The 12,681-nt window shown below is 30.5% G+C and overlaps 1 long non-coding RNA gene across 1 annotated transcript in view; it reads right to left on the reverse strand.

Moving 5' to 3' along the window:
• Positions 1-887: 887 nt before the first annotated feature.
• LOC105468263 (uncharacterized) overlaps positions 888-12,681 on the reverse strand; it is a 29,588-nt gene continuing 17,794 nt past the window's right edge. Inside the window, exons 2-3 of the long non-coding RNA XR_979415.2 lie at positions 9,227-9,271; positions 888-954 (exon numbers count right to left, since the gene is read on the reverse strand). This is a non-coding gene — a long non-coding RNA (uncharacterized lncRNA). The remainder of the gene's footprint in view (positions 955-9,226; positions 9,272-12,681) is intronic.

The following is a 12,681-nucleotide window of genomic DNA, read 5'->3' on the forward strand; positions in this document are numbered from 1 at the left end:
GTAATGAAAAAACTGGCTTGCTTTGCTCCCAAACATTTGTTTAAAATGTTTATTTAAAAGATGTTTAACATTCTAGCTCTTATGTAATTTACCATGTTATCCATAAAACATGGAGAAAAATTGCTGAGATGCTACATATCAGTTCACTCATACTTGATTATATAAATTTAAATACTCGTAATAATATGAAAATAGCCCATACAACTATAAATTAATTTGTGTTCACAAGAAAATTCTGAAAACCGACACTTTTTGAAAGAATATGTGGAAAATATTAGAGTAATTTATCCTATCTAAAAACATATACAAATATAAAACAGAAATATAAATCTATAAAAATGCTCAGACACACAAATTTTTAAGGTAAACAAGGAGGATATTTGAAATAATTTTTAATGAAAATTAAAACAAAGAAAGAAGACATTGAATGTAAACCATTGGACCCTCTGTCTCTACTTACTACTTCCAGGAAATATTTAAGAATACTTCCAGGGAAATATACTTTTAAACTCTAAAACAGATATACTCACAGCTCTACAATACATATTAAATTACTAGATCCAGTAACTACTTTAACATTTTACATGGATATGCCATTTTTCATGTTCTTTACTTATTCAATATGCAGGCGTACCTCAAAGATATGGTTTCAGTACCAGAACACTGCAATAAAACGAGTATCTCAATAAAGCAAGTCACACAGATTTTCTGATTTTTAAGTGCGTATAGAAGTTATGTTTACATTATACAGTAGTCTATATATGCAATGCTATTTTGCCTACAAAATAATGTATATACTTAATTTTAAAATACTTTATTGATAATAAATGCTAATGATCATCTGAACCTTCCGCGAGTCCTAAACTTTTTGCTAGTAGAGGATCTTACCTTAACATTTATGGCTGCTGACTGATCAGGATGGTGTTTCCTGGAGGTTGAGTTGGCTATAGCAATCTATTAAGACAAGACAACAACAAAGTTTGCCACATTGATTGACTCTTCCTTTCTTGAAAGATTTTTCTGTAGCATCCAATGCTGTTTGATAGCATTTTACTCAGAGTACAGCATTTTTCAAAGCTGTAATCCATCCTCTCAAACCCACCCACAGCTTTGTCAACTAAGAGTATGGAATATTATAAGTCCTTTGTTGTTATTTCAGCAATGTTCATAGCACCTCTACCAGGATTAGATTCTATCTCAAGAAACAACTTTCTTTGCTCATTCATAAGAAGGAATTTCTCACCCATTCAATTTTCTCATGAGATTGCACCAGTTTAGTTACATCTCCAAGTTCTTACTTGTAATTCTAGTTCTCTTGCTTTTTCCGCCACTTCTACAGTTACTTTCTCCACTAATGTCTTGAATCTCTCAAAGTTATCCACGAAGATTGGAATCAACTTAGATTAAGTTGTTATTCATGTTGGTATTTTAACTTCCTCCCATGAATCATGAATGTTCTTAATGACATCTGGGATGGTGACTCCTTTCCACCAGATTTTCAGTTTACTTTGCCCAGAGCCATTAGAGGAATCTATCTATGGCAGCTATAGTCTTATTAAATGTATTTCTTAAATAATAAGCCTTGAAAGTCAAAATTACGTCTTGATCCATGGGCTGCAGAATCAATGTTGTATTAGCAGGCATGAAAATAGCATTAATCTCCCTGTCCATCTCCATCATAGCTCTTGGGTGACTAGGTGCATTATTAATAAGCAGTAATACATTGAAAATAATGTTTTTTTTCTAAGTAGTAGGTCTCAACACTGAGCTTAAAATATTCAGTGTACCATGCTGTAAACAGATGTGCTACCATTCAGGATTTATTCTCCCATTTATAAAGCACAGACAGACAGATTTAGCATAATTTTTAAGAATCTTAAAATTTTTGTAATCGTATGAGGATTGGGTTCAACTTAAAGTTTCCAGCTGCGTTAGTTTCTAATAAGAGAGTTAGTCACACCTTTGAAGCTTTGAAGGCAGGTATTAACATCTCTTAGGTATAAAAGTTCCAGAAGGCATCTTCCAACATAAGGCTGTTTTATTTACATTGAAAATCTGTTGTTTAGTGTAGTCACCTTCATCAATTATCTTAGCTGGGTCTTCAGGACAACTTGCTACACCTTCTACATCAGCACTTGCTGCTTCCCCTTGCAATTTTGTGTTATGGAGACAGCTTCTTTCTTTCAACTTCATGAACCAACTCCTGCTAGCCTCATGCATTTTTTCCTGGAGCTTCCTTACTTATCTCAGTCTTCATAGAATTAAAGAGTGTTAGTACCTTGCTCTGAATTAAGCTTTGACTTAGGGGAATGTTATGACTGATTTAACTTGTATTCAGACCTCCAAAACTTTCTCCATATCAACAATAAGGCTTTTTTGCTCTTTTATTATTCATGTGTTCGTGGGAGTATCCTTTTAAATTTTCAAGAACTTTTTCTTTGCAATCACAGCTTGGCTAACTGATGCAAGACCTTTCGGCCTGTCTCCGATTTCAAAGCACCTTCCTCACTAAGCTTAATCATGTCTACCTTTTGATTTAAAATGAGAGACATGTGGTTCTTCCTTTCACTTGAACATTTAGAGGGTATTGCAGCGTTATTAATTGGTATAATTTCAATATCTTTTGTCTTAGGAAATAAAAAAAACATGATGAGTGGGAGAGAGATGGGGAAATGACCGGTTGGGGGAGCAGTGAGAACACACAAATGTAGTGATTAAGTTTGCCACCTAATATAGGTATGGTTCATAACAACCCAACATAATAGGAACATCAAAGATCACTTATCACAGATCAGCATAACAGATATGATAATAATGAAAAAGTTTGAAATATTGCAAGAATTATCAAAATATAACAGAGACACCAAGTGAGCGCATGCTGTTGAAAAAAATGGTATAGAGAGACTTGCTGGATGCAGGGTTGCCACAAATCTTCAATTTGTAAAACTCAGTATCTGCTACGTGCAGGAAAGCAAATCACAATAAAATGAGATATGCCTGTATAAGATCTTACTAATTTTTCTAATGTTCAACATATTAATATAATAAAGAGTTCAGTGTTTATACATATATATTCATGTCCCTAGAGCATTTAAAATTATATAAAATAAATACTATTTAAAATAAGTGATTATTTACCTAAGTTACATATAAAATAAATTCAATAAATACTGTGACTAAAGATACATTTCTGATTATATCTTATTTATATTCAGTTTAATTCATAAATCTTATGTTCCTCTATTTGTTAAAAAATAACACTTTTGTTATTCTTTTAGTTCAAAAACTTCCATTTTTAATTCTCACCTGTAAATTATGGGATAAACTACTTTTAGGTATGAGTCTTCTAGTTTTTAGGGTCAATCTAGTTCCAGAGAAGATTGTTGTAACAAATGTTATAACTAACCATATCCTGATAAAATATATGAGCTCTTAATACAAAGGGAAAATCTAAGGAGCTTCCAAGCAAAATAAAAAATTGTCTATAAATTTAAAATATGTTTGTGAGTTCCAGTGTCTTCAATATTAGAAGACAGAAGACAATGGAATAGCAGCTACAGACTATTAATATTAAAGGACTACAAGTCAGTCTTATATCCTCCTTAGTAAATGGAATCATCAGTTACAGTTTCGAGTCTCCAATCTAGCAGGTATTTTTGAATTATCTTTTTCCCTTAATACACATATCTAAACTACACATTCATTCAACAAACGTTTATAAACTGATGTATTTTTTACTTTTATGGAGCTTATGTATTTCTTGTGTGTATAAATTTTGGTTATTCTAAAACCAAAATTGTAATTCAATCTCTATCCACAGCTACCATTCCAACTATGTCATAATTCTCTTTGGTTTGGGTAACAGCAATAGCCTCTTCCATAGGCTTCTTATTATTCCACTATTATAAAAATTTCTCCATGCCATTTCTGGATGATGATACTCAATTGCTCAAAGTATTCTGGTAAATTTCTGTTTTACTTAAAATCTAAACTCCTTATTTTACTCTTCAGTGTCCTTTGTAATCTCACTACCTACCTTTCCAAAGACACTTTCAACCTACCTCTGTCAACTTTAGTCACTGACTTGAAACTTTATAGGCCATTGCATTTCTAAAACATCGCAAAAACTTATTTTTTTCTGCCTTGACAATTGCATTGGCAGTTCCCTCTGCCTGGATGCCTTGCTATATGGCTGGTTCTCTCTTGCATTTCACATCTAAGCTAAAACATCGATGACTCAATGAAGACTCCCTGACCAATTACCAGGCCTTCCATCCTCTCATATGTGCTTTTGTCTTAGCACTTAGCATTAAACTTAATTTTTAAAATAATATATGTTTTTGTTGATTGTCTTCCCATCACCATCTCCCACCATATATATTAGAATACACATTATACAAGATCACAAACCTTGTTTTCTTGTTCCCACATCCATATCTAGGACCTAGAAAACTGTCTGACAGCATTATTGGAAGAATAAACACAATTTTCATTTTAGGATTGAATATTAAACTGATTCCATTTAGAAGTTTAGAGTCACAAGGATAATTTCAAGAGCACCTAGAAATGTACTAGTTCCTTTTCAATGTCAACTGAAGAAGAAAAGAATTCTAAAAGAATCTGAACTCATAAACTTCAGAGTATTAGGTATTTTTTAAACACTTGAGACTCGTTAGTTGATATTCTTTTTCACATAATGGCTGTTTGTCTCTAAACTTTCTTGTGATTCCATCTCTCTTGAGGTCACTAGAGGGCTTCAACCTAGGTAGGATATTATACTAACCTCAGCCAAAAACCCCACAATTTCATGTGGAAATATCTAACCACATAATACAGTATTTGGATAGAAAGAAACAAGGTTGAACTTACTGTTAGATGATCTTATTTAACCTGTCTCAGGAAAGCAGCTATTTTTTATGAGTAAAATATAAAATGAATGTTAAAGTTACCACTTACATACGAAAGTGGATAACTTTTATTTTCAATTCACATTACCTGTTATTCACTAGTCATGTGTGATTTTAAGATGATAACTTTTGTGATAGTGTCCCTAATGCTTAAAACATTACAATTGTATATTTCACAAAGGCTAGCAAGGAAGTAAAGTTTAAATAAGTTAATGGGTGAAATGAGAAAAGCGACCTAACTTCAGAAGGGTTCAGAATAATGAACATACAGTAAGGACTAAACAGTTTTCAAAACAATATTGCCAAATACATATTAGATAACATTTTGCTTCTCACTGATTTTGATGAGCAAACTGACTGGGCAAATAATTAAAATTCTAACCAATTCTGTGTAATCATAGAAAAACATATGTCTTAAAATATATAAATACTGAACAACATAGGAAGACTCCATCTCTAAGAAAAAAAAAAATGGCCAGGCATTGTGGCACATGCCTCTGTGTGTGTGTGTGTGTGTGTGTGTGTGTGTGTGTGTGCGCGTGCGCGCGCACGCGCGAGCGTGCACATACATATAGAATAATCAAATGTAGAAATTCATCATTTTTCTTTCTTTTACTTTCATCATGTCATTTTTTGATAATAGAATACAACCAAGATAGAATCTGGCTAAAATTAAATTAATCAAACTCCTATTGTAAAATGAAATTCAGAAATAACATAAAATACTTATGATATAATTGCCTTTGCCTGTATGTGTAGGTGGGTGTGCATTTGATTTCTTGACTGTTACATAAAGGAAAATAAAACAAGAGTAATTTAAAATAAAATAACAATATATTAGAAGAAACAAAAAATATAATTTTATTCTTAAAAATTATAGTGAATGTGATACAGTTATAAATGCAGACTCATGCTAATACATTGTATTTATTAATTGATTTCCATATGCAGTTTCTGATGAATAATTTTTAGTCATGATTCCTAATAACAGCAGCAAAAAGTACTATTCTTAGTTTTATTTTTAGAAATTTTAATGAATTTTAAAATCTTGCAAACATAATTTGTGTTAATTTCTAAGATAAAGTATTTTAGTACATGTCACTATTATCAAATATTTCAATTTAATGACTGGGATTAGGATAACTCAAAGTCTTATTAGACATTCAATTATAATCTTTATTTTTTAAGATTGTTCTATTATTTGTAGGATGTCAGACATGTTTGTCCCTTTGCCAATAAGTTTCCCTGTCTTTATAATGACAACCAAAACCGAACATTGTGACACCATTGAACTGTAACAAGTGTTGGCAAACTATAGCCTGCTGTGCCAAATCTGGCCTATATCCTATTTTTTTGTATGACTCATGAACCTTAGTTTTTACATTTGTAAAGGGTTGAATAAAGAAAAGGAAAGAGGGGAAAAGAAGAAACGAACAAATAAAAAAGCCTTTGCAACAGAGACACAGAAAATTATGTTTGTTTACCCCACACTTAAATGTATGTTCCATGTTTTATCCATCTTGTTCACCAGTATGGGGTTAGAAATGCTCCCAAAACATAAAAGGTATGTAATAAATATTTGCATAAAGGAAGAAAGAGATGAACTATCATGAGAGTCAAACTATAAAATATTAACATTGAAAGGAAATTGGGGATCAAATTAAAGATGGCCAACAGGATCAGAATGATTAATTTATCAAAAGAACTTGGGGCCAAAATGCTGTTACCTATTTTATGTATAATTTTCAGTAACCTGTCTACTGAACTGCATATGTAAGACTGCATATATAAATGAACACATCTTAATTTATTTTACTTTTTCTAACTGACCATGTGATATGTTGAGATGCAAACTGTACTAGTCCATTTTCATACTGCTATAAAGGACTACCAGAGACTGGGTAACTTAAAAGAAAAGAGGTATAATTGATTCCTCAGGAAACTTACAATCGTGGCAGAAGTCGAAACAAAACACATCTTACCATGGCAAGGCAGGAGAGAAAGAGAAGAAAGCTATACACTTTAAACCATCAGATCTTGTGAGAACTCACTCACTATCATGAGAACAGCATAAGGGAAACAGCCCCTGTGATCTAATCACCTCCTACTAAGTTCCTTCCTTGACACATGGGGTTACAATTTGAGATAAGATTTGGTTGGGGACACATATCACAAATTATGTAAAAATCATGTGAGCAAGTAGTAGGTGGATTCATTTTAAAATATTCAATTATTATTTTAAAGAAATACAACTCAAATATTTCTACTATCTCGCCTTTATTGAACCCATTATGTTCCATTATAATTGACATTTTAAATCTACAAATATAGTCATCACTAAATATTCAAAATGTATTAAATGGTAATGTGCAAAAAAGTTGCATTAATTGTGTGCGTGTACGTGCATGCATGTGTTTGTGTTTGCGTGATGTGTGTTTGTCAATGTATGCGTATTTGGCCAACGAAGTATTCTTTATATGTGTCTGGTGGAAGCAGAAACTCTTTTGGTTAAGACAAATGTATTTTAAATAGATCTTCAGCTATTCTAAAACTTGCTTTTGTGATTTTATTGAACTCTATCATGTTTATTTACATATCCAACTCCATATAGTAATTTTATATGCAGCTTTTAGTAACTCATACGTATTCTGAATAGTGAAAATTGTAGGGTGAGTTTATTTGGTATATTTATTCTTCCATTATCTGGAAGAAGATAGTGCTTGACTCTATAGAATTGTGGATTTATTTGGACATTATAACTGAGTGTACCAAAGCAAGAGAATACTTAACAGCAAAAGTGTTTTTGAAATTATTTTCCCAGTGAATACCAAAGTACCTGTTTAGTTTTTTTTTTTTTTTACTGTATTTAAAGTCTTTGTGCCTAGCAAACAAATATGATATTGATTATGCCATTTACTGAAATTGCTGATCTTTAACTGTGTTGTTACATCCAGGAATAACTTTTATCAAAGACTATTTGCTTGCAGTAGTTTCGTAAACTCTTCTTCTTTCAAAGTATATCATACATTATTCTTCATTTTTACTCTGCTTAGAAATGTTGCATATACAATTCCATTATCAGTAGACCACACTATTATGATTTAAGTGCCCCATACAATAAAATTAACCCTTTCTTTACAGAGTTTTATTGACTTGATCTAACATGTACATAAAATATAAACTGTGAAGACTAAACAATATGCTTTTATTTATTATTTTAACAAATGCCAAAACCCTCTGTTCCAGCCTAGATTTTAGTATCAGCTCATGAAAAACAAGCTATATTTGTTGTATTTTGTATTAATGTGATATAATGTCATTAACATTTTTAACAGTATTAATATTATCACTATTATTAACAATATTAACATTAGGAATAGGGTAATTTCAGTAACATTCATAGAAACTTTAAAATTTTAAATTGATTGAAAAAAGTTTTTTTAGATATGTTATTGACATGGTAGTTCAAAAATAACTTATTTTTCTTTGTATTTATTCACAAAATTTTGGAAAAGCCTTGGATGATGTTGAAAGCAAAAATACTCAAATATCACTAACCATGTTTTTCATAACTCAGATTCATACTGGCATGGGGTGAAACAAAAATAAAACTATTAGATATTCCACAAAAGAAAAGTTAGCAAGTGCTTTAATACATTTGAGAAATATTGTAAGTATATTCCCCTCATCGTTTTATTATTTAATTCTATAGATATATTTCTCTTTTCTGAATTTCATTAAAACGAAGAACCTATCATTCACTTCAAGCAATTCTGGATAATTTGATAAAAATAATTTTCTCTGATATAACAAAATTACATGGATAAGTCACCATTGCAATTGATTTTTGTAGTATTTTAATAAAAACTTACCTGAAAATCTTACTGATAAAGCTATTTTCAGAAAATGAAACTGCTTGAAATAAATATTAAACATCTGTATGGCTTAAGAAGTGAGAAGCTTTTGTATTTCATGTGTTTTTCTCATACTTAAATTTGTATTCAGGAAAAGGAAATATATGGTAGCTTAGAATGGCCCACGTAACTGGCATGTATTGATTTGTTTGTGAATTTTATTTTGAATGTGATCTGTCAATTAGCATTCTATATGTCATTGGACTGAATTCAATCTCATTTTTTAAGAATAATACTAGAAAGTTCTCACTAGTCTCTCTAGAAATTAGGAGTGGGGAATGAGGTACAGGAGATCAAATAAATGATTTTTTTATTTATCTGCTCACATTTTTATTAATTTAATGTCTACATTTCCATTCATTTATTTTCAATAAGTTATCCAGATACAGTTCAGCCATCTCTTACCTTCTTTCCCTCTCCATGGAACAAGTTCATCACAAATTCCGTTGACTGAAATGAGCAAAAAGTCTGCTTAATGTTTTATTCCTTTGACATAAAGAAGTCTTTACATTTTTCACAAAATATTACTTTGAATCATAAAAATCTAAATATTACATATTTTATATATAGATATAATATCAAATAATTACTTCCATTTTATGTACAGCAAAGCACTATACTACTATGACTGTTAGAAATCAGAACTGTATTTGTAGCTTATACATTAAAACCAAATTATCAAGAGAGGGAAAACTTGAAACTAAAAAAATGCAACAAAGAAAACTGCAACTATAAATGTTAAAATTCGTAGTCTTGGGATATTTATAGCAAATAAGGAACTAATAGAATGAAAAGGGGTGATGGGCCTTGTATACCTGACTGTGGAAATGCCTAACCAAAAAAATCATCACTAATAAAATTGTGAAAATGAAACATTTCAATGCATACAAATGTAGAGAGATATATATTATAGTAGCACAACTCTTTGACAAGCATGCAATTTTGGCATAGGATTATTCATAATACAGAGCCATTAAAATGAGTCATTTTAAATGACATTTAAAATGGTAAAAACTTTTTTCCTAAAATAATACACAGGAAACACTGCATAGCATTATATTGCTGAAGAAATTACACTCCGTCAGAAAAATATACCATGAGACAAAAATTGCAGGGCTAGTTGTCATTTAATATTTCTAAAAGAGGGTACATAACAAGAAATAGATATTATATGTAGAATAAAGAGCAAAGTGTTTTCTTAACGTAAACCTCATAGTAATATACATACATAGAAGTATATTAAACTCATTTTGCTTTATATCCTTAAATATTTTTAAATATGCACATAATTTAGTGCATTATATTATTTATGATTCTCTCTACTCTTTGTTAGAATAAATAAATGTTTCTCATGGAACTGTCTTAAAATTAAATTATAAATAAATAATAAATGCAATCACTGGAGAAGAGCAGCTGTTTTTGCCTCATAATTCTTCCAAAGAATATTGTATTTGATTGACATTCTCTATAGCAATTGTTTTCAAGCACTGCAAATATTGAAGTAATCAATTAATGTAATTTTGTGGTTAGCCACTGAAATAAATTTTAAATTATGAGGACATATTATTTAGATGATAAAGGAATTCGTTTGACAACCATTTGACCTCCAAAGGATATCACTTTAAGAAGCATATCATTTATTTGATAACTGACAAAAGCACTTAATAAGAATAAGCTCTACCATGAAGAACTGCCAAATTGTTTAAAAGAGTATGCACCTAAAGAAAATTGAGCAATTTTACTGAACAGAATAGAAAACACATAAGTAAATCATTCAGTGTTTTAATAAAAATTTAAAAACAGAAAAACCAATGAGACAAATTATCTTCCCTACATTCTTCAACTAATTCAGATACAAATCAGCATAGAGGCCTAATCACTAATTGTTTCCTCCAAGATATGTAGGTCTTGTCTTCTTCTTTCTGTCTGTGTCAGCTAAAAAACAAACCAAACAACAACAAAGAGGAAGATGTGGTAAATAACCCAAGACTCCGGCCATTGTAGATTCTATGAGATAATATACAATTTATTGGATGCCATAAAATGACTTGCGGCAGGGTTTTTGATTTATTATATCCTACCCACCTATACTTTGAAACTAATGAATATCTCCAATATAAGTCCAAGTCAAGCAAACTAGAAAGGGATAAATATAAATTAATTTAAAGATACTGAAAAATCTCATTTTTTTCCTGAAATTATTAAAATTAAAAGATCTACTCCTGGGAATACTGAATTGTATATTGGGCTTTGGAAAAGACTTAAGTACAGTTATTTTCAAAATTATTTTCATGTGCATGATATATACCATATTATATCATACTCATTACACATCTGAATGTGAAATCTGAAAATGAAGCCTTCTCTGTTCTCTTTCTCACTCAAATTAATTGCTCCTTGTGTTTTAGTAGAAGCCTTTGTTCACAGCTGTTTTACAGCACTCAACAAAGATTTTCATATATTAGAGTCATTTATGTAAATATAAGTCTCCCCAAATGCCTCTTCAACTATAGAGCCCTCAGTTTCTAGGACAGAGCTCAGCATCTAACAGATGCATTATAAATTTGAATTTAATTAGATTCCAGCCACTGAAACTGAGTTGAAATCAGATAGTAAAAGTTTCCAAGTGCAGTGGGAAACATTTGCAGAGATTAAGCATTGGGACTGAATTTTAAGTAAAAAGCATAAAAAGACATTTATAATACCAGCTGGAGGTGAGAACTTATCACAAAAGAGATACTTAAGCTCAGAGAAAACAATATCAAATGACAAATAAAAATAATTACTCCCTGGGCCTGTTTGCAAAGACAATAGCTCTATTATCATGAACAAATGAAAATTTTAAAGTGTTTCACTCTTTTAAAACGGTAATAATATTTACCTTGTAAATATGAGTCCAAAATGTAAAAACTATGTGTGAACATATTTATTGTGATATAAAGGGAATTCCCATGTAAAGTGCTATGACGGTTGCCTATCTTAATATAATGTATAATTAGAAATAGTTATAAAAATAGTATACTGAGAAAAATACTCATTCAGTAAACACTATATGCCAGGCACTGTTGTAGATGATGAAGATTTAACAGGGGAAGAAAGAGACAACCATCCTTGCTCTTATTACTTTTTAATTAATAATGTACACAATTCAGTACTCTTGCCTGTTTTTGAGCAAACACACAAAAAATTAAACTTTAGGTCTATAACAGCTTAATTCCACTCATATACATCTATTGAGAGGCATTCCTGAAAGGTATTATTGTAATATTGAATGACCACAAAGGAGGTACAGAAATAATTATTTTTAAAAATATTCCTCTTGATAAAAATTTCTCTGTAGTCTAAGTAACCTTAAAGTTTCTCAATTCTAAATTGTTAAACTTTCCATTTGATCTTTCTCTAAATGACTATGCATGTCCTTTGTCTAAGGAACAATCATTTCTAGCCTGGGCAAACATTGCCTTCTCAGTGCCATTTTATCATGCAAATCTGGCAGCAAAGGAATGTTTATATTGAATATGCAGAAGCCTTTCAAATCTTTGAAAAGTAAAAGTTTTGAAAACAAGTAAAAATTTAAAATTAAAAAATAAGGTAGCTAATGAATGTAGGAGTGCAATTACAACTAAAAGACAATTTCAAATAGCCAAATATTATGAAAAAATTAATAAAAGTGAATGGTTTATCAAGTACTATGTAATGTTAATAGGTTTCAACTTTCATACTGAATATTCTAAAATATTCAAAAAGCTATGATGTGTTTAATCTTAACTCAAAAGACATAAACAATTTTCATAGATAGGAATAAAAACTATTTTACTTTAAAAAAGTTTGCATAAAGAATAAATAATTTGAAATTAAAT

This window comes from Macaca nemestrina, chromosome 11 (assembly GCF_043159975.1).
Source record: "Macaca nemestrina isolate mMacNem1 chromosome 11, mMacNem.hap1, whole genome shotgun sequence".
NCBI classification, from domain to species: Eukaryota; Metazoa; Chordata; class Mammalia; order Primates; family Cercopithecidae; genus Macaca; species Macaca nemestrina.